Here is a 24,423-nt window from a genome sequence, read left to right as displayed (position 1 = left end):
ATTTTTATCTTATGATCTTGTTTTATTTATGTATCAAGCAATACTTCTTTTTTAAATTGTTTTATGTGTGAAAGTCTAAATTACAGTTTAGCATTATTTCACTTTTGTATGATTTTGGCTTTAACTTTATTCTGAATACATGAATGATTTTATATGCGATATATATTTCACAACCGTTTTGTCTAACTATTTATCCAAAATGATAACTGTTAAATGATTTCACTTATTATTGCATTTGAATGATCTATATTACCAATTGTTGTAGGACATCATTGTAAATCACATATTGTATCTAATTCCCAGGTATATTTATAGCTAAATAGCGTTAAACTAGGATATATGCATGTGCTTATTAGTTAGATCAGATTACACTTAGCTTAGCTATTCTCCCGTTACATCATATATCACCCCTCCAACACTATCAAAATATTTACTAGGAAACTGATCCCATTAGATTCCCTAGTCGGAGCCACTACACCAACAGAAAAGGAGCTGCTAACCAAGGTCTAGACCAGGAGTTTTCCCCCATGTTGTCGCAATGACTTTCTAGGCTTCAATAGAAAGCATGAACATGCCCAATTGGGTGGTTGAAAGTGACTACAAGAATTAGCATTAGAAGTGAAAGAAATTGGAACATGTAGTAGTATGTTGGTAAAGCACTTGAGGAGCAGGCCCATTATGGGACACTGGTACCCAATAGCATCCATGGATTGTCATGAGAATTCTATGACCAGTATGATGGTTTTGAGGAAGGTACATGCCTTGGTTTTTTACCTTTTGAAGTGAGGAAGCCTTGCCAAGGAATGGATCGCCTAGGATAGGGGATGTCGGGGAACTTGGAAGGTGAGTGGTTGTACGGAAGGGGGTGACCAAATTTCTCGAGGGACTGTGTAGCAGAGAAGGGAAGGTTGGGGATGGATTTGTTTTGGTCATCAACATTTCTAGATGGAATCATGTGCACATTTGGAAGGCACCCTAGAACAATGAGACGGTAACTATTCACTGAGAGGACAAGTGGTGCAAGATTGTAGCGCTGGACATTGGATGCAGATTTGACTTTGACAGTGGATTCTGGACTTCCTGGGAAGGAAGCGAATCTTACTATTAATTTTAGGGTAGAGGTATGAGCCTCCGGATTCCCTCGTTGTGGATGCACGCATCGTATACTTCTATTTTCTAGATGAAAAAATGTGCATATTTGTATATCATTGTAAATATTGTATCAAGTTGGATTTATAAAGCTCCATAGATAGTATGGTTATTTGTTGGTTGAAGAAATGTGTATAAGTATATGTGGATTATAAATACCATGATGAGTTGTGTTATAAACCTCCAGTAAATAGTATGTTTTTCATGTTTTAGTAGATGGTCATTGTAAATACTACAACAAGATGTGTTATAAAGCTCCACGGGCAGTATGTTTTGTTTTCAACAGTCTTGTTGGTTATAGGTGCCACTGAACATTGAGGACATTGTTACCCCAAGTGTTAGAAAATTATATATTACAGAGCAATGGAACACATAAAATATTGCAGAAATATAAACACAGAAAGCGCATAAAACAAGAGAGACACAGATATACGTGGTTCACCTAGTTTGGGCTACGTCCACGGAGAAACAACCAGTCATTCCTTTTATATTATCCAGCAAACTGAAGAGATACAACCTATAGCAGATCCGCTATAACACCCTCTTTGCTCTCAATCTCCTCTCTCTTCCTCACTCAGAATACAGATATTCATAGACGTAATACAATTCCATCATATTTAGTGAGGGGTTGCCTTCTAGGGCAAAAAAAACCCTAAATTAAACATAACTTCTACTGTCAGATCATCTGCCTAATGAACGGCCCAGATTGACTAGAAATTACTAGACTTTTACAAGGCAAATTTACATATATCTTTAGCTTCGGGAGTGTTGCCCTCGAACCCCTGTCGGGGGGCCAGCGGGGTGTACAGTCTTCCTGGGGTATACATCCAGCTAAAACCTTTGAATACATAAGATAATCAGGCTCCACACCCAACAATCTCCCACTTGGAGACTGATTATAACAACTCCACAGCTGCTTCATTTGCTAGACAATGACTCCACTTTGGACCTGTTTGTTTCTCACCTTCTTCATCATACTTGAAGACCAATTGAAACTGAGCAGATTCTCAGTTTCTCCCTGGTTACAACTTTTGTTAGCATATCTGCGGGTTCTAGCTAGTTTGTATCTTTTCCAGCTTCAACTCTCCATCTTCCAACATTAATCGTATGAAATGGTACTTGAGTTGTATGTTTTTAGTCCTAGAATGAAATGTTGAGTTCTTTGCAAGATGTATGGCACTCTGGCTGTCACTGTATAACCTGCCCAACTCCTACTTCTTACCCAATTCATCCAGAAACCTTTTTAACCAAATCATTTCTTTAGTAGCCTCTGTAGCAGCAACATACTCTTCTTTTGTTGTTGAAAGTGCAACAACACTTTGGATTTTTGAAACCCAACTGATAGTTGTTCCACCTACAGTAAACACATACCTTGTTGTGATCCTCCTGTTATCTCTATCACCTGCCATATCTACATCAACATATCCCTGTAGAGAAATGTTTGAACCACCAAAGCATAATGCTTGATTTGTGGTACCTCTCAAATACCTAAGAATCCACTTCACTACCATCCAATGTTCTTTTCCTGGATTGTTCATGTACCTACTTACAACTCCCACTGCATGTGAAGTATCAGGCCTTGTGTAGACCATTGCATACATTAAGCTTCAACTGCTAATGCATATGGGACTTTAGACATATGAGCCATTTCTTCCTGAGTCTTGGGACACACCTCCTTACTTAATTTGAAATGACTAGCCAAAGGTATACTAACTGGTTTTGCATTATGCATATTAAACCTTTTCAACACCTTTTCTATGTACTCACTTTGAGACAATGTTAATTTGCGATTCTCCCTGTTCCTAGTTATTCTCATACCAAGGATTTGTTTTGCAGCACCCAAATCCTTCATTGCAAATGAGTTTTCCAATTTTCTTTTGAGCACATTTATTTCCTACATGTTAGAACCTGCAACAAGCATGTCATCTACATACAATAACAATATAATATAGCTGCCATCATTTTTCCTTTTGAGATAAACACAATGATCAGAGTGACATCTAGTATAACCTTGTTCAGACATAAACCTATCAAATTTTAGATACCACTGCCTTGGAAACTGTTTTAAGCCATACAAGCTCTTCTTCAACCTGCACACTAGTTTCTCCTTCCCTTTTACCTCATATCCTTGTGGCTGCTGCATATATATCTCTTCCTCCAAATCCCCATGGAGAAAGGCTATCTTTACTTCTAACTGCTCAAGATGAAAATATTCAACTGCTACTAGACTTAAAATAGTTCTCATTGAAGTCATTTTAAAAACAGGAGAAAATATTTCATCAAAATCAATACCTTTCTACTGTGCAAACCCCTTCACCACATGTCTAGCTTTGTACCTCTTTTTTCCTCCATCTTCTTCCTTCAACCTATAAACCCATTTATTCTGCAATGTTGTTTTACCTGCAGGCAACCTGACTAAGTCCCAAGTCTGGTTATGTGCTAAGGAGTCCATCTCTTTTTGCATGGCTTTCTCCCACTTCTTCCTGGTTTCTACCTACACTGCTTCTTCATAACATTCTGGCTCACCAAAATTAGTCAACAATACATAATATAATGAATGAGAGTATCATTCAGGGGGTCTACTTATCCTGGTAGTTCTTCGAACACCACTTTCAGGTGTTTGAAGTGATTTTTGCTGTTGTGGTTGTTGTTCTGGCTGTTGATCATTATGATTTTCAGGCACTGTCCCTTTTCCTGTGATATCATCAAGCACTGTGTATTCTATGTTTTCTTTTTCTTGTTTCTTTTCTTGCAACTGATTCTTATACAAGACCTTTACATTGAATATTACATCTCTTCTCCTAATGTTTTTGTGATTTTCATAATCAAATAAGCGATAACCAAAATCATTAACACCATATCCAATAAAGGTACATTTCTTTGATTTTGCCTCAAGCTTTGTTCTATTTTCTTTGTTAATGTGGACAAAGGCTTCACAACCAAAAGTCTTCAAAAAGGTGTAGTTTACCTTTTTACTTGTCCATGCCTCCTCTGGAATACCACCATCCAAGGAACTTGAAGGCCCTCTATTTATTAGATAAACAACAGTATCTACAGCATCTACCCAAAATTGTAAAGGCAATCCTGCATGCAATCTCATGCACCTTGCACACTCCATGATTGTCCTATTCATCCTTTCTGACACACCATTTTCTTGTGGTGTTCTTGGAACTGTCTTCTCTCTGCGAATTCCATTCTCTGAACAGTACCTATCAAACTCTTTGCTGTAATATTCACCTCCATTATCTAATCTGAGACACTTCAACCTTTTCCCTATCTCATTTTCAACCAAAGCTTTCCATTTCTTGAAAGTATCAAATACATCAAATTTATTTCGAATACAACAAATTCACGTTTTTTTGGTTACATCATCAATAAAAGTAACATAATAATGAGTGCAACCAAGAGATGATACCTGAGCAGGTCCCCATACATGTGTATGCACAAGCTCTAATTCTTCGCTCTTCTTTTCTTTCCCAACTCTAAGGAATCTGACTATCTTCTGTTTTCCATAAACACAATTCTCACAGAATTTTAAATCAACATGCGTTAAACCTAGAAACAAATTTCTTGAGTGAAGAATCTACATCCCCTTCTCACTCATGTGCTCGAGACTATGATGCCACAATGTCGTATCTTCTCCTGTAGAGGTTAAAGCATTAACAAAATTAGAAATACCATTGCATAAATACAATGTACCAACCTTTTCTCCTTTCACTATTATCAGGGATCCTTTAGTGACCTTCCAGGTTTTATATGTGAAAGTAGTTACGCAACCTTCACGTCCCAACTACCCCGTTGAAATCAGATTTTTCTTCAGATATGGAACATGCCTTACCTTCTTCAATAGCCACTGATTTCCATTTTGCTGTTTTATGAAAACTATGCCCATTCCAACAATTTTACAGGGTTTATCATCACCCAATCGAACTTGTCCAAAATTTCCTTGAACATAATCATGAAAATATTTCTTATCAGGTGTGGCATGGAATGAGACCCCTGAATCTATCACCCAGGCATCAATAATATTTTCTAATGAAAGAATCAAAGCATCTTGCAACACATCACCTGCTACATTCGCTTCTTGATTAGTTTCTTGCTGCACATCTCCTTATTTTCCCTTCCGAGACTTGCAGTCTTTCTTCAAGTGTCCTTTCTTCCCGCATTTCCAACACACTATCCCCGATCTGGACTTGGATCTGCCTTTTCTTGACTTACTGTGATATCCTGGACTCTTTTCGCTATCCAATTTTCTTCCCCTAGTCTCTGCAGTCAAAGCATTACCTGATGTCTCACCGAAGCTTTTCCATTGCATTTCCTCGCTAAGGATTGCACCAACAACATCATCAAACTTTAAAGTACTAGATCCAGAGATAGAGTTACTAACGGCCATAACTAAACCATTCCAACATTCTAGCAATGAGCACAGAAATAACAGAGCCCTAACTTCATCATCAAAATTTACCCCTAAAGAACTTAGCTAACTTGTAATTGTATTAAAATCATTTAAATGGTTTGTAATAGATCCACCTTCTAACATCTTCATATTAAATAAATGCTTCATAAGAAATACCTTATTTGAGGCCGAGGGTTTTTCATATAGTTTGGCCAATGCCGACATTAAACCCTGCGTTTTCATTTCCTTTGAAATATTAAACGCTACTGATGCCAATAGGCACAGCCGTATTGTTCCAAGTGCCTTTTTGTCCATAATATCCCATTCTGTGTCTATCATACTCGTCGGCTTCTTTGTCTTTCCGCTCAATGGTAGGTACAGATCTCTCTAATACATATAATCTTCCATCTGCATCTTCCACAGCTGGTAGTTTTGGTTGTTGAATTTTTCGACCCTAAACCTACCATCTTCTGCCATTGCTCCCACTCGAACCAGGAACCCTTCTCTCCTACGAGTTTATCAGCCATATAGACCTTCAACTCTGATACCAGTTGTTAGAAAATTATATATCACAGAGCAATGGGACACATAAAATATTGAAGAAATATAAACACAAAAAATGCATAAAACAAGAGAGACACAAATATACATGGTTCACCCAGTTTGGGCTATGTCCACAGAGAAACAATCAGTCCTTCCTTTTATATTATCCAGCAAACTGAAGAGATACAACCTACAACAGGTCCGCTGTAATACCCTATTTTCTCTCAATCTCCTCTCTCTTCCTCACTCAGAATACAGATATCCATAGACGAAATACAATTCCCTCATATATAGTGAGGGGTTGCTTTCTAGGGAAAAAAACCCTAAATTAAACATAACTTCTACTGTCAGATCATCTGCCTAATGAATGACCCAGATTGACTAGAAATTACTAGACTTTTACAAGGCAATTTTACATCTATTTTTAGCTTCGGGGGTGCTACCCCCAAACCCCCTAGCTAGGAGGGATTAGCCCCCCCGCACCCCCCCGTTTGGAGGGGTGTACAGTCTTCCTAGGGTATACATCCAGCTGAAACCTTTGAATACAGAAGATAATCAGGGTCCACACCCAACACCAAGGGGGATGGTTCTGTAACAACCCTAGTTAAAAACTCATGTAAAAATATACAAGACCATGGTTGATGGGACATATATTCCAGATTTAATGGTGGGAAAGACATCCTAGTGGGTGTTCACTTCGGTTATTATGTCTAAAGGAAATTTGAAAAGGCAATGGAAAAGGATTTGGAAAAGAAAAGAGACATTAATTGGCATTTTATTTATGAAAATAATGGAAATTAGGAGAAAAGGAAGGTGAAATGTCACAAGTTTCATGTGAGGAGGAAATTTAAGGAAAATAATGGAAAATGAAGAAAATAGAGGCCTAATTGATAAAACGCTTCTGAGGATCATTTGGAAAGCTTGGTCAGTTTAGTTTTGGAGATCTCTCACTATTATCTCTCTCTCTCTCTCTCACCCTTGGAGACCTAGAGTTTTCTTGAAGCACTTTGGCATTGGATCAAGAAAGGCAAAGGAGGTAATAGGAAACAAAGATCGAGTAGTGAAAGGCAGGATCAAGTAGCTACAACAAGATTCTTTGCATGTGTATTTTCCTTGCTAGATTTGGCATGCATGGTGTTGCATATGTTTTTTTTATCATGGCATGGGTTTTGCCAGGTATGACAATATTTTTCAGCCTAACCTTGCCATTTCCTAATAACCTTGATGAGATGGGTTCTCATACTTTGGTTGAGTTGGATTACCGAATGGATTCAAAGCTAAGTGGGGTGGATCTCCAAAATGACAAACACATGGCCTAGTGGTCCCTGAACCAGACTATGGATAATGGTAAAACCGTTGGCCTAGCAACCCCTGAGTCAGACTGTGGGTTGTGGTAAAGCCAGGATTGTGTGCCTCGGTGGGCCATCCTTGCCGGTGAATGGAGGGATATACGGTAAATCCAAGAGGTCAATTTCTCTCCATTGGGTTTAGTAGTCCCTGGATAAGATCTATGGTAAATCCTGGAGAGTGTGTCTTGGTGTAGGGCCTAGTGATCCCTAGATCAGACTGTGGATTACGGTAAAGCTTAAGAGACTAGGAGGAACTCAAATTCCTGATGGTGTAGGTAGAGAACTATAGTAGTATCCATGCTTGTTTGGTTATTTTCTATTTGTTATGAGTCCCACATTCATGCTTGGAATATGGAACAAGGGTGATTGATTGAGGAGATATTTGGCTCAACCAATCTATGGTTGAGTGGAACATGGTAGTCCCATCCCCGGTTGGTTTCTATATTCATTAATGAGAAAGTCATTCACTTGGTTTTTGATGTGTAAATGTACTAATTTATATGTGGATTCTATGGATAATGTATTTATGGTATTTTTTTTGTTACTATGTTTATTATGTATATGTTTTATGACAACAGTTATGTATGGCTCTCATCATGTTTTTACTTGTAAATCAATGGAGAATGTATCTATGACCTAATAGATGATAATGAAGAAGATGACATGAGGTAACAATGGTTCTTAGCGATTCTCAGATAAGTACGAGATCCCTATGCTTAATTCTATTGTTTACACCTGTAGATTACATGTCTACGATATGTTTGACGAAATGCCTGCCATGGCTAGTAGGGGTTTGGTTAAGGGATTTTTTTAACTAATTCCTTCTACTTCATTGTTTCCCTATTATTTTACTACTCTTAAGATATCATTCCATTCTAGGCAGTGACTTGGGATCTAGGCAAGAAGACAGTGGCTCAAATCCCAAGGATGCTGGCATAGAATTGGACAAATTGGTCCCTAGATGCTGGCATTCAGGGTGGTAAGAGAATCCATAGGTACATGAACGTTTGCATGCCCATAGCATGAGAGCATCTAGAGGGAAAGTGATAAGTTTCAGTGGGACCCAGGGGCAAGCTTCCTGAAGTGTTGGCATGGTTCTTAGGGGTTTTGTAGCTAATGTGGAAAGTATGTATGTTGTGTTTCCCTCGATTCCATTTCCTTAAGGTCACATAGGAGGTTGAATCTAATCATAGTAGCCTCTCGTTGCATGTTTACCCCGGTTGGCTGGCTACTTGGGTAGATGTGGGAGGAGGGTGTTACAAGGAGTCTATGGGGTCAAATATAAGTAGGGCCTACATAACAATAATAATGTAAGGGTACAACAATAACAATAGTGCACTTCTAGAGGGCATAATAATGACAATATGGGGGCTACGCTAGTATTATAAGAACCTAACATGCCCCTCTCCTTCAAAAATTGTTCTCCTCAACACTTGAGTATTTTTGGATGCTTCTGAATAAAATACTCATCCTCGCATGTGGAGTCTTCAACAGGTATGTTATTCCACTTAATGAGATACTTTTAAATCAATTTTTTTTGTAGTTGTGGGATTCTTCTTTTTTTTTATTGCTTCAGGCTCCAATATGATTTTTTCTTCCTCATCAAGTTCTAACTTCTGGCAATTTAGTTTGAACTGGAATCTTGTCACCTATAACCTTATTTAAGAATGAAACATGGAAAACTCAGTGTACTCACAAAGTTGTAGACAATTCCAATTTGTATGCCATAGTACCAATCTTTTTAAACACCTTGTAAGGGCCATAGTACTTGGGTAATAATTTATTATCCTTCATATACTGATTGAGAGACATTTGTTTATATGGTTGTAGTCGTAAAAATACCCAATCGTCCACATCAAAACTTCTTTCACTGTGATAATGATCTGCTTGTTGTTTCATTCAATTTTGCACTAGAGTCAAGTTTTCCTTTAAGAGTTGGAGAACTTGTTTTGATGCTTGATTTGATCTTACACTGCTTGAAACTTAGAATTTTCTCTTAAATATGATGTGATGTATGGTGGATGATATCCATAAAGCACCATAAATGGAGTCATTTTTGTTGCGGTGTGGAAGTAAGTGTTATACCACCATTCTACTAGGGGTAACCACTTGATTCGTTGTGTTTTTTTATCATATACAAAGCAACAAATATATCCTTCCAAATGTTTGTTCACTATATCCATTTTCCCATCAAATTGAGGATGATAAGATGAGGTATGCACTAATTGAGTACCAAGACAAGAAAATAACTTTGTCCAAAATTTCCAATGAAAATGGGATCTCTATCACTTACAATAATCTTTGGGTTTCCATGTAGCTTTTGAAATATTTTGATAAATGAAGTTCCGACTATACTGGATTTGAAAGGATGTGATAGTGCACAAAAGTGTGCATACTTGGTAAGTCTGTCAACTACCACCATGATGACACTCTTTCCTTCAAACTTAGGTAAATCTGTGATAAAATCCATTAAGACCTCTTTCCAACAAAGACTTGGAATGGCTATTGGTTTTAAAATACCCGGGCTCTTAATTAACTAAACTTTATTTTGTTGGAAAATGAGACATTCTACCACAAAATTCTAAATATCAGATATAAAGTCCATCCCAAAAAAATTCCTTCTTGGCATTGTTGTAAGTTTTTAAAAATTTTGAGTTCCTTCCTCTATGAGAGGTGTGCAATTCCAGAAGAACATTTTCTTTAATTTGAGATATCTTACATAGATATAAGTGATCTTTGTAGCACGGTGAATCATTTTTCCAAATAAATGAATCAGATGCATTGGGATCTTACTGCAAGTTTTGAATGAGTGTCCATATGTCTTCATCATTATTCCATTCATCCCTTGATTTATTTATCCAATTAGGTTGTATAATAAAAATGATATAAATAAATGCTTTCACATCCTCATCCCTTCTTGAGAGTGCATCTGCAACAACATTTTGCTTCCCTTTTTGTAGATGATCTGCAAAGTCATAACCCAACTTTGTGACCCATTTTTGCTGCTCTTTGGAAGAAATTCTTTGTTCCAAGAAGTATTTAAGACTATCGTGATATTTTTTTACCTTGAAGTGTCTTCCCACTAGGTAAGGGCACCATTTCTTCAGTGCATGTAGTATTTCAAACATTTCCTTCTCATAAATAGGTTTCTGTAAATACTTTCCCTTAATTGGATGACTTTAAAAAACAATGAGTATTCCTTGTTACATTAAAACAACACAAATGCCATTTTTTGAGGCATCACATTCCACAATAAATTTTTTTGTTAAGTCCATTGTAGCTAATATCGTAGCTTGGTATATTACCTCTTTAAGATGCTCAGATGCGTTAATTGCTTTTAGAGTCCAAAAAATTACATCTTTCTTCAGTAATGTTGTTAGAGTTGTTGTTATTTTACCATAATTATTAACTAATTCATGGTAATACCATGTCAACATGAGAAATCCTCAAAGATTCCTTAAGGTTGTGAGGATTTTAGATTCCTTAATTGCTTTAATTTTGTTAGGGTTTTCCATAACACCCTCATGTGATACAATATGACCCAAATATTCCACTTCTTGTACTCTAAAGAAACATTTGGTAGATTTTGGATACAATTGTTTCTCCTCCAATAGTTTGAGAACCTTGTCAACATGTTGAACATGATCTTTTCCAAGACTTAATATAGATTAGTATATCATCAAGAAATACTAAAACAAATTTTCTAAGGGCTTGAAAGTGGAATTCATAAAACCTTGAAATGTGGAAGGTGCATTAGTAAGGCCAAAAGGCATGACCAAAAATTCATAATGACCTTCATGAATTCTAAATGTTGTTTACAGAATGTCTTTTTTCTTCATTCTAATTTGATGATATCCTAAATGAAGATCCAACTTTGTGATGTAAATTTCTCCATGTGGTTCATCCAACAATTCATCAATGACAAGAATGATAAACTTGTCTTTAATAATGAGCCTATTGAGATTCTATAATCTGGACACATACATCATGATCCATCCTTGGCTAGGTTGAATTATACCTGCCTCTAGCATTTATGCAACCATGCGTTCAATTTCAATCTTCTGGTCATAAGGATATTTGTAAGGTCTAATGTTTGGACGAACAATTCCTGGAATCAAGTGAATAGTGTGATCATGATTGTGAATAGGTGGGAGACCTTTGGGTGTCTCAAATACCTTGGAATGATAGTCAAGGATTCCTTGGAGATCTAGAGAAATGGATAACTTAGACATTTGAACATCTAGTGAACATAATTGCATAATTACCCCCCATTTTTCCTTCTTCAAAATATTTCTCATGCCTTTAGGGCTAATTATCTTCCTAGATTTCCTTGTGTCACCCCTTAATTCAAATTCATTTCCTTCTGAGAAAAAAATAAAGAAAAGTTATCAAAAAATAAAATCTGTTGTCCCCAAAGATTGTAACCATTGGACTCCTAATACAACATCTGCACCACCCATTAGAATGGAAAGCATTGGACTGCTCAATACATATTCCCCCATGGTTAGATTGATATTATGGCACTTCCCTGAGAAATTTATAGTTCCTCCATTTTCAAACATCACTTGAAACTCTAGTGTTGGGTATAAGAAGCAATTCAAATCCTTGGCTATATTACACTAAATAAAATTTTGAGTATTACTTGAATCAATCAACACTATTACCAATTTCTTCTTGATATATCCTTTTATCTTGAGAGTTTGAGGAGTGATAATTCCCACCAATGTGTTACAAGATATGGTTAGATTTGTTTCTTCTCTTTTAGCCCCTGGGCTTGGTTCCTGGTGTATATCTTCTTCTTTTGATTTTTCTTGTTCTTTTTCTTCCTCCTCTTCACAATCTATGTAAAATAGTTTCTTCTCAGCACAATTATGACCTTTAGTGTATTTTCTATCACAACTGTAACATAGCCCTTTTTCTCTTTTTTCCTTTAGTGTTTTTGGTTTCAACCTTGTAGGTTGTGGAAGTTACGAACAAGAAAACTTCCAGATTTATAGTTGTGAGTGGTAGACCTCCTTGTTTCCATAATTTTTCTTTCAACTTTTCTTGCCACGCTGAATGCATTTTTTGAAGACTTAGGTTCCCAAAGGTGAACCTTGTGTTGGATGTTATCCTTTAAAGTCTCTGTGAATAAATCAATTAGATTCTCCTTTGGAATATTAGTTACCTTCATATTCAATCTCTGGATGTCCTCAATGTGATCCCCAACTGAACCATTTTGTTTGAGTTTTATCATGTGGCTAAAGAAGGTATTTCTCCTTGTATCCTCATATTGTGCTATCAATTCCTTTGTAAAAATTATCCAAGTGACTAGTGATTTACGAGAGAAAATATATTGATACCATATAAATTGATTGGGTTCTAAATAAAAATATGCAATGTGTACCTTTTTTTTGTGTTGCACATCATGTAGATCAAAGAACTACTCCATTTGCAGTATCCATGTTACCGGATCCTTGCCATCAAACTTCATCATATTGATCTTTGGAATGTGGTTATCCTTAAACCTATATTGGAGTCTATAAAATCATAATTCATTTTCCTTTATTCCTCATCCTTATTTTCATGGAATACCTTGTCACCACTAGGAAGCCTTTCTTGCAGTAACTTTCTCAAACCTTCCTTCCACCCTTCCATGTCTTCTTTTAAACCATCATTAAAAACTCCCAAATCCATTTTTATTTTTTCTTCTAAACCATACATATGCCCTTTTAAACCATATATCTTATCATTCATCATTGCTTCCAATTCATTTTTGGTTACTCTTTGTGAGAATCAAATTTGTTGTGCTTGGTCTTGTAATTTTAATATATCATGTTGCATTTATTCCTCTTCTTCATGTGTCATACTAAAGATTTTTGTTTTCATAATGGGTGTATCCATTTTTTGTTTCAAGGAATTTTAGAACCAAATAATGATATCTATGCTTCAATATTCCCTTTGAATCACTTAAGACTATTTTTTCAAACAAAAGTTATGAAAATTTTAAAAAATACACACATTTTTCTTAATCTTAGGAGCTTGATCTTGAAACTGTTGCATCTCTTTAAATATGGCTTCCCAAGATATGAAATTTCATCCTAAGGTAGCCCTCTATTTCTTATTTCCAACCCCACCAGTTAGAACAAGATTGGATTCTTCAAGATTAAGTTATGTTGAATCTCCCATGAAGACCTGATTATGAACTGGTTCAGTAGAGTGAACTTGTATGATATGTAATGTGTCACTATTTTAACCTTCGGCCCTGAAAATGATATAAAAAAAACTACAGTCCATTTTAATTTCTGTCAACTTTTACAAAATTGAAATCCGATGTTCAAATGGAAATTTATGAGGAATTTCCTCAGAACGCCTATTTGAGACCGAATTATGAAGCATGTAAAAACCCTAAATTTGATGGAACATATCTCCTAAAATATAGTGAACCAAGGTCTAAACATTCTCAACAATGTTAATCAATATTTCAAATCTATGTTGTCAGAATTTTAGCTTCTGAAGTTTCGCAAAAAAAAAATTATAGCGCAAATTACAAGATGACCTGTTTGAAGTAGAAAAACCTTATGATCTAGAGCTCTGATACAAAATTATATGTAGCCAGATCACAAAATAGAAGAAAATATAGATCAAAAACCTGAAAATAAGCCTCTTCAAAAAGGAAACCTCATTTTACCTTACATAAATGAACAATTCTTGGATGAGTCAAATGAAAAGACATCCTTGGTATATATAGGAGTCTAAGGGGTCAAAATATAATTATGGCCTACATAACATTAATAATGTAAGGGCACAACAATAACAATACTGGGCTTCTATGGGGCACAAAAATAACAATATGGGGGCTACACTAGTATTATAGGGACCTAAAAGCATATCCCAATTCCTCTCATAGGCATGGATCACTTCAATATCTAGAGCCTTTTGGGCATCACACCCATTGAGATCCTTTGATAACTCCCTGTCACATGTAGAATTCTATATTCTACATGGATTTGGATGATGTTATATGCACAGATCTAATAAGAATGTCGTAAATTTTACATCCATGTGATACACAAACTTACAATCAAAGAATTGTTATGAAGTAAAATAAGTATATGGAAACACCAATAAAAGCTTAACATATGCATAGATAAAAGTGCTAAATGGAAAACTTAGAAGTGTTAACACAGTGTATCAAAAGAGATGAGATTATCCCTCAAAATGATGCAATTCGGTTGAAATAAATAGTAGAATGGATGTAACAAACATCGATAAAAAATTATGTAACAACAATCAGTATCTTCTCATTAACACATAAGAAAACTACAATTGTTTCCAAAAGCAACTACAATGGATTCTCACAAGTTTTAAGAACTATCTTGGCAGAATCACTCTACTTAAGCTCACTATATATGATCCTAACTAGTGTGCCCTAGCTTTTGTTACTAAGTTAAACTTAACTAAAGAGGAAAGATAAGTTACAAAACTAATGACTAATATTATCTTTCATGAATGAATCAATTTTCACATTTAACAATGGATCTCTCCTCAAGTGATGTACCCTACTTAGAATGTATAACTCACATCATAAATGAGTCATAACTTGTATGGTTAATATTTCATGACTCTCATAAAATCAAACCTGCAATCCAAAATAGTTGCCTTGTACGGAGGGGATACAGAGAAAGGAATCAGACACCACAAGGACCTGCAATCCAAAATAGTTGCCCTGTACGGAGGGGATATATGGAAAGAGATACGAAATCTCGAAAAAACCAGGGTCAAAATACAGAGAAAGGAATCAGATAACTCATTTTCCTCTTCTCTGTATATCAAGTCCTGATGATGAGTCTTGCTCTAGACTCGAAACGTCGACAAGAAAAAGATGAACACTGTGGATTATCCGAATTCAATCTCTCAAAAACCACTCCACAGAAACCTGCAATCCAAAATAGTTGCCCTGTACGGAGGGGATATATGGAAAGAGATACGAAATCTCGAAAAAACCAGGGTCAAAAAACAGAGAAAGGAATCAGACACCATATTTATCACAAACTCATTTTCCTCTTCTCTGTATATCAAGTCCTGATGATGAGTCTTGCTCTAGACTCGAAACGTCGACAAGAAAAAGATGAACACTATGGATTATCCGAATCCAATCTCTCAAAAACCACTCCACAGAAACCTGCAATCCAAAAATAGAAGATGTCGAGCATTATTATTGTTTGGAATCTATCATAGGGGTGTAAGGGAATATTTTACATTGACCAAAAATAGTAAATTTCAAGCATTATTATGTATGAAATCTATCATAGGGTTGTAAGGGAATCTTTTATATATGTCAAACCTATTATAAAAGCAATTCCCTTATACACTCATAACCAAAAAGTAACAAAATCTAGGGATTTCAAGAAACCAATCAGTGATAATCACCCATTTTTTAATGTATCTCTTACTTACGGCCTATAAATATCCCTTCACAATTTTGATTTATGGACATTCTTAGACTTGGAATATCAATGCAATAAGTAGAACATGGGTATTCCCCCTTCACATGATAATCTTGAGACTGCGAATAACAATGAAGGACTCTTTGCAATTTTCCATGATGATGATACCAAGCTTATGAATGATTATTAACTTCTTGAATAAAAAGTAGTAAATGAGCTTCATTTGTGGCACATGATGAAAATATGTGAGTTCTTAAGATGAAACTTCCAAATAAAAAATTATCATCCCCTTGACCCCATTTCCCTTTCCACTCTTATGAATTCATAACCCCTCTCATGCTCTTCATAACCATGTCAAACCTTTGTTATTATATTGTCATATCAATATTTATGTAACATTGAGCACAACATAGAAAGTATACTACGTGGTAGAGAGAAAATATATTTACAACATATACATACATAGACATTCAATAACTCAACCTTAACATTTAACATTGAACTAAAAATCTATCTGAACTTATTTATATCATTTACACTTAAAATCATTTATTTAAAATTTCATAACTTCACTCAATTCAATATAACCATGCAATTTCACTTTCAATCATCTAAGCTAATACATTCCATCCATCAAAATTAAATTTTGCATGTAAATAAAATAAAATGATACAATTGGTCATACAAATGTGTAATATTTTTCCATTAAAGAGAATTAAGTTATGGCACTTTGACTTCATAGAGTTGTATGAAATCAGAAATATGTGTAATCTTTTTCCATTATAGATAATTGAATTATGGAACTTTGAATTCATGGAGTCATATGTACAACCATTTTTTGAATTCATGGAGTTGTATGTAAAACCATTTCTTCTACTCTCGAGGTTTTTTTTAATATCTTAAAATTCATCAAAATCCAAGCTATCAATGACGAGAAGGGAATCCATGTGTCGTTTGTTCATTGGTTTTCCCATGGTTTCATTTCACTTGCTAGTTTTTTCTTTATCTATCTGTTGTGCTATTCAACAACCCCCATTTTTCTATCTTATAAATTTCATTTGAAATTTATTTTACTAAAATGGGGACCCTTAATAAATTTTAAAACAAAAAAATTGTTAATAAAATCTTATAATCAAAGTTTAATACTTAGGATTTTTAATTAGAACCCAAGTATTAAACCTTAATTATCCCAAAAAAACGAATTAAATAGTCCCCGAAACCCAAACTATACTTAAGCTTGAGTATTAAACATTATGGGTTATTTGATTAAAAAACAAAATAAAACAATGCATCGCATCTGATGAGTGCCAATATTACAGCAAGGATGCTGCAACTCTTGGGCTACCAGCTTTACTTTTTACTCGGGATTCGTACAAACTTGGAGGTGACAGTGCTATATGCGCAAGTAGAAGTGAAGGTCCTGCCTGTTGTCACTTGTTCATCTGGCAAGAGACCCCAGGGGTTCCATGCCAGACTTCTATAGAGTCATAAGAAACTTGATTATTTGATGGAAGAAGAGAAAATCTACTCTAAGAGAGCTATTCTACTATAGTAATGAAGAAAACAACAGGTAATGCTAAATCACACCATATCGTAATTCACCATTTAAACAGCTATGCTAAGCAGAATTGCTAAATCAACACTAACCTAATGCTACTATCTAAGTTGCAGAACTAAAGAGCATCAAACCATACTAAGGTGTAAGCAAGGAAACTAAACTAAATCTGTTTTCATTTTTTTGGTAAGATCAAGCATGCAATGTAATTGTTCTTGTAGATGTGACAGGTGGATGGAAGGAGGTTGAGGACGGCTAGAAGGTGCTCAGGGGAGTATTTTGATGATCGCATCGCAGCGTTCAAATAATGCGCAAAACAATGTTTAGAAAGGAGTCAAGCAGAAGAGCAATCGAAGGACAAAATCAGTGAAAGGAGGACGTAATGAAGTAGCAGTACATAGGAACCATTGGATCAATCAGTGAACAGTGAGAACGAAAGATGAGTGGCAGAGATATTATTGCAAGAGATTACATGAATAGATGGATGAACAAGGCTAAAGGGAGATGAATGGCAAAGATCTTATCGCAGAGGATTAAGTGAATAGAGGGATGAACAAGATTAACAGAAGATGAATGGTGAGATCTTATCGCGGGAGATTAAGGCAATAGATGGATGAGCATGATTAATCGGAATATGAATGGTGGAGATCTTATTGTGAGAGGTTAAGTCAAGAGATGGATGAACAGGCTTAAGTCACGTGAATACAAAAGGAAAGAAAACGTGTGGAATGATGGAGCGGTCTTCATAGATGGTAAGCAGTTTCTCACGTGCCCTCAAAGTTGTAAATGGAATTCCTAAATTTTGCATGATTAGCCTAAGTGTGTGACATGTAGCACAAGAAAACCAATTTTCTCGCGTTCTCTCGGGCGAATATCAGCCGTGCAATAATTCTCGCAAGATTGCACAATAGCCATTGGATCATGTGGGATTGATCAACAGTGGAGATCGGCCAAGCTAGTTGGCGATCGGGTGACATGATAGTCATTGGATCAGGAAAGACAGATCGACGGTGGAGATGTGAGGAACCTAAAGTCAAACGTTGTAATGAATAAAGGTGGTAAGAATTATCTTGCGTGCCCTAAAGGTTGTAAGCTATATTTCTAAATTTTACACAATTAGCCTAAGTGAATGACACATAGCACGGAAAACCACTTTTCTCGGGTGCTCTCAGGTGGATATCGATCGTGCAAGAGTTCACGCGAGATTGCGCGATAGTCGTTGGATCATGCGGGATTGATCAACGGTGGAGAACGACCAAGCTAGTTGGCAATCAGGTGACGCGACAACTGTTGGATCGAGGGCGTGACAGATCGATGGTGGAGATTTGGAGCACATAAAGTAGGTGGAAGAATTCACGATAACCAATGGATCAAGCTAGAGAGATTGACGATGGAGATCTAGAGCGCATAAAGTAAAGTGTTGAAATGAATCAGATGGTGATTGGTCAAGTTTTTTGTGGATCAAGTGGTAAGGAGATCTATGGATATAATCCGCTTAAGACGTGATTTATTAGCTCGCACTTAAGCATTTCATGCTGAAGGAAATGAGAATATGAATGAGATCTATTACAAAAAGAGAGTGATTGAAGATGATAATGATGAAATGAACCAAGTACAGAATCAAGACAACAAACTCCAAAGCTCATGTGATAACTAGAAATCTAAAACACAAACAATCTACTCTACACTGCTGTAATGAAAATGCAACTACTTAAGAAAATGAACGATTAAACCATGAATATATGTGTTATACTGCTATAATGGAAATGCAGTTATTTAAGCAAATGACTGACTAAACCATGGATCTACGCTAGCATACATGTACAGTAAAGAGGAGCCTTAGCTTCTAGGGTTGGGCCCTAACCCAAGAGCTTCAGCCCTCTGAGTTAACTCAGTGTTGGCTCAAAACAAAACTCATTCTTATTATCAAAACAATGGATTACGTCAAAAATTGTCACAAGCCTTCCAGCTCAAAAATAAAGTAATGTTTTACAATCAAAAGTATGAATCCTACTAAGGTGCTAGGCCACTCTACTTATATGACTGAAGTCTCCAATGACTTCCTTAAAATTAGGGAGGCTTGGCTCCCAAACTCGAGATAAACTGGTGTTTTGACTTTCACTTGTTCGGCTGCCTTCTAGTCCTCATGATTTGCTTGTTTGCACTTCGAGATCATGGAGGAATATTCGAATGGAGGGGTAGTAGATGAGGAGGGTTTACCTCCTATAATTCCTCTCCATTGTCCCATTCGAGTTTCGACCAAGGTCTTTGCCAAAATTCCGTTCTTTTATCCTTTAATCCTACATTAAATGCACATTAGACCACAAAGAAAACTATCCAACTCTAACTCATCTCAAAAACAAAATATAATCAAAAGTATGCAATAAGTTGTGAGAATAGTTGGTTTGAATAAGCTAGGAGGTGAATTAAAACCCATATAATTATCCAATGATGAGGCTCATCATCACCCCACTACTAAAAGTGTTCCTCATCCTCTGAGCAACTTAGTGAATGTCCATGTCCTTCATGGCGCTGGTAGCCTCTCTAACATCCCATGCCTCTGTTGTGGTCTCTTCTTCTTGTTCATAGAGGTCTTCTTTCCTTTCTACTTCTTCCCACTGCCTCTTTTCCTCTTCTTCTTTTCTCCCTTCTAGCATCTGTAGGAGTAGTGGTGGACTGAGTTTTAGGCCTATCCAATTGACCTTCAACCTTTGCATTGATTGTTTATACATAGGTGCTTTGTTGAGTGCCTCTCTCAACCTTTGAGGGGAGTGATATTCTCTGATCTTCAAGCTATGTGGCAATGTGTTCCATCTCCTTGAGCAAGCACGTATGCTCTCATCTCCTAGTAGCCTAAACATATCCTCAAAATGTGAAATTGCTTTCTCTTGGGCAACAAGATATCTAGGTGCTAGCTGAGGATCATTTGTAATTAGATTATCGGTGTTTATTAGGGCCTTAGGATTTGATTGTTCAGCTCTGAGGGAAAGAGGTTCATTCTGCTCTCTGGCCAATATTATTTTCATCTCTGCAGCCCTTGACTCCTCATGGTTCATCCATGATGCCAAATCCATTAATTGCAGATCTCCTAGCTCGGCATTAGGATCCCAAACATTCATGACTGTGAGGGCCATGTTGTACAAGTAAAACTCAGCCATTTTGGCCCTATCCTCTAGTGTACTTTGATCACAAATATTAATAAACTGCCTGTATTCCTGAAATGGCATGGTGCTCCTTTGTGCTAATGTTTTAATATGAAATTGTAGCCATTGTTCTTTGAGGTAAAGAGCATAGGATTTAGCTGGCATCCTACACTGGATGGCCTCCAAGGAGAGGCTAGCCATACATGCTAGTTGGTTTTCCCTTTCTTGCAGTTGTCCTCTTAGCCATGCATTTTCCCTCTCAAGTTGATCTCTCATTATTACTTCTCTGTCCCTTAATCCACTTAGCTCTTTGTTTTTCTTACCTTCTTCCTCTTGCTATTCTTTCTCATCTTCATCAGTATTGTCCTTTATTTCCTCTTCTGGTTCAGCATCATCCTCCTTCTCATCTCCTTCATCATGTTCCTCTGCATTAGTTCCTTCTTCACCCATCTCATCCCCATCTAGCTCTGTATCTTCTTCTTTTTGTTTTGTCTCTTCATCACTGACAAAAGGACTAACATCATAGGTGAGGGTTTTGATGTCATCCTGTGCTGGTAAGTCTTTGAAGGCTGACCATGTTATAGGAATCCTGAGGTTTTGGAGGGCATCCTCAATGAGGATCCTAATCAACCCATGGTGAGCCAATTGTTGGGAATTCCCTTCCTTTACTTTGCTACTAGATTCTATGAGTGATTGCATCAAGAAATAGGGTATGTTGAGTCTTTGGTGCACTGGTGTTTCTACCCCAAATCTTAATTCTTCAAGCATTCTAAAATGGTAGCCATAAACAACACTGTATCTACCCTCACATGAGATATATTTTATGAGTTTGTAACCTACCTCACTCCATGGGTATGGTAGATTGTCCCTCCTTACTCCATTTTTATCCTCTATGGGTTCTTCACCTTCTAAAAAGAATTTCCTTTTTTCCACCTGTATGTCTACCTTTTCTTCTTTTCTCCATGGTATTCCTGGGGAACTGTGGTGACCCTACTGATGAGCTCTGGGGTGATATGTATAGTGAGCCCTCTAACTATGATAGTGGCATGGATTTTTTTGTGTGGAGTGAGGGAATGAGCAAATTATTGATCCACCTCATCATTGTACCTTGTGAATGTTCCAAAAAACCCCATCCATTGGTGTCTTATAAAGATTTCAAGTACTTGGGGGTGTTATTGTATCCTCACAGTATTTGTGGGTTCTCTCCTATTAAACCCTCCTGTCATCTTGCTAGTGAGGCTTAAGGAGGAAATGAGAGGTTTGACACAAGAATTATAAATTCAGGAGAAAACAAAGTTTCCTGTGCATGTAATTCACTTCCCACAGTTGTTAAATCCACTAGCTTTTAGAGAATTTCTAGTTCATTTTCTTGTAAATGGGGATGGAATTTTAGATCCTACCTCTTTAGAATGGTGGCAGTGGACAATTCTCGTGATATTACCTCTTGAACCCCTCTCTGCCAATCCTATAGACTTCCTCTGTGTATCGTGTATACTGCTCCTATAGACTATTCATGTAGGAATTCCCGTGCATGCTCCTATAGAAATTCTCTTGCAGAACGATGGATCTTTGCTTCCGGTGGGTGGCCAGAGTTATCAGCACGACTTGAGTGAGGGAGTTTCGAGGACATGGAATGCATGAATGCATGAAAATTATGTTTTGTTTACCACTCCTCGTAATCAGCTCCCACCTCATAGATCTGTAGTTAACCACTTCTTATCCTACTCCTCCTCTGTCTTTGAGTTGACTGCAGCCACGTGTGAGAGGACACCCGGTTTTGTATGTGATGACTGAACGAAGGTGGCCAAGTTAACTTACCACCTTTTTACTTACAAATCAACTACCTCGTAACCTTTATGACTTTTGATCAAGTTATGCATATGAGTGAGCGAGTGGGATACTTACTTGTGGTCTTGATGCCATGTTGCAGTTGTCAAAGATCAGATATGTTGCGTTGTTTATTTGTTGCATGGTCATTCTTCTTCCAATTCTGTTGGATGTTGTCTACTGTCTATTGTTTGTTTTCTACTGTCTACTGTCTGGATCATCTTAGTGAAGACCTGTAGCTGATGATTGATAATGTGTGGGATAGGATGCTACAGGACCTAGCCAACCTACCATTCATCCTCGGATTGCTTCTTGTATGTTTTCAAGGGATCTTGTAGGAATACAGGGGATCCTCTAGAAAACACAGTTTTCGCCTAAATAGAAGCAATGAAGTGGAAAAAAACAATGGAATTGATGGAGATATGCATGATAAGGAGTGGAGGAGATGAATATATGTGAGGCAAGGTTCCCTTTGGATCCTCTTTTTGCTCCTTGACTATCTTTCTTGTTCACCTGCAAATAGAAATTACATCTTTTTATCTCTTCTTTTTTTTGAAAAACACCTAGGTTGACCCAAAGAATTTTTCTCCCTAGATGCTTGCCCTCGCCACCTCAAGGAAGGTTTTCACCCAAGGATATTCTTATTCTTTTTTCAAATTTTTTTTCATTATTGGGCCACGTCACGAGGTTTTCAAGCCAAAGATGGGACTGAGGCGCCTCATGGAGGTTTTCACCTGAATCCTTATTCTTTTCTTTTCCTTTTCCTTATTTTTTCAGTGACCTGATGAGGGAGGAGCTGGAACTTGCTCCACCATCATCACTGTCTTATTGATATTGTCAATGAACTCTTGTTTTGATAAAGTCCTCTTGTACATTTTCAATCAGTGTCCATTAACAAGCAATGGAATGACTTCTTCATCTATAGTTTTGATTTGCACTAAACCATTATCATGGCATCTTTCCACCACATAAGGTTCAAGCCTTATTGTACTTAGCTTGCCCTTGAAGTCTTTATACCTCGAATCATATAACAATGCCCAATCGCCCTCTTGAAATTGCTTCTCCTTAATATGTTTATCATGCCATATATTCCTGTAAAGCTGAACTATATCTATATGTAGGTAAGCCTACATTCTGAATTCATCCAAGCCATTCAAATAGAACAATCTTTCTTTCTGTGCATGACTAAGATCCAAATCTAGTTGTGCTACCATGCTTAATGTGTTATATTCAGACTCAATGGATAGAAAAGCCTTTTTCCCATAAACGAGCTCATAGGGTGTAAATCCAGTGGTGGTCTTCCATGTTGTATTATAGGCCCAGGTGGCCTCAACTAGTCTCTCTGCCCAATCCTTTCTTCTCCTGCTCACTACCTTGGTTAAGATGCTCTCCAGTGCCCTGTTGGTCACCTCCACTTTCCCATTACCTTCTGGATGATAGGGAGTGGAGGTCCTATGCTTGATTTTGTGATGGTTGAGCAGTTCTTCAATCATGTTGGAGGTAAAATGGTTGCCTTGGTCTGTGACTATCTCTCCAGGGTGCCCAAATTTGTAGAATACATTCTCCCTTAGGAACTCAGCCACATTCTCTTTTGTTGCTTCCTTAATCGCCTTGGTTTCAACCCACTTAGTCAAATAATCCGTGCACACAATAATGTACTATTTTTTCGTTGAAGGAGAGTTGATAGGTCCAATGAAGTCCATGCCCCACTTATCAAATGGCTCAAAATTCACTTGAGGTTGTAGGGGAATTTCATCTCTTGGAGTAGGATTTCCCATCATATGGCACCGACCACATTGACTAATGTATTTTTTCACATCCTGATGAAGAGTGGGCCAATAATGGCCTACTTGTAACACTTTGAATGTTGTCCTCTTTGCTACAAAGTGACCTCCATAAGGCCCATCATGACAGGTCAGGAGGATGTCAAAAACTTCCTCTTCCATTACACACCTACTCAAGATCTGATATGGGTCAAGTTTGAAAAGATTTCCCCCAATCCAAGTGAAGGGGGCCCTTTTCTTAACTATAT

The sequence above is a fragment of the Pinus tabuliformis genome, chromosome 3_1, assembly GCF_031772625.1.
Source record: "Pinus tabuliformis cultivar Carrire ecotype Pingquan chromosome 3_1, CPIR1, whole genome shotgun sequence".
Lineage (NCBI taxonomy): Eukaryota > Viridiplantae > Streptophyta > Pinopsida > Pinales > Pinaceae > Pinus > Pinus tabuliformis.
Note: the sequence above shows the minus strand (reverse complement) of the source record.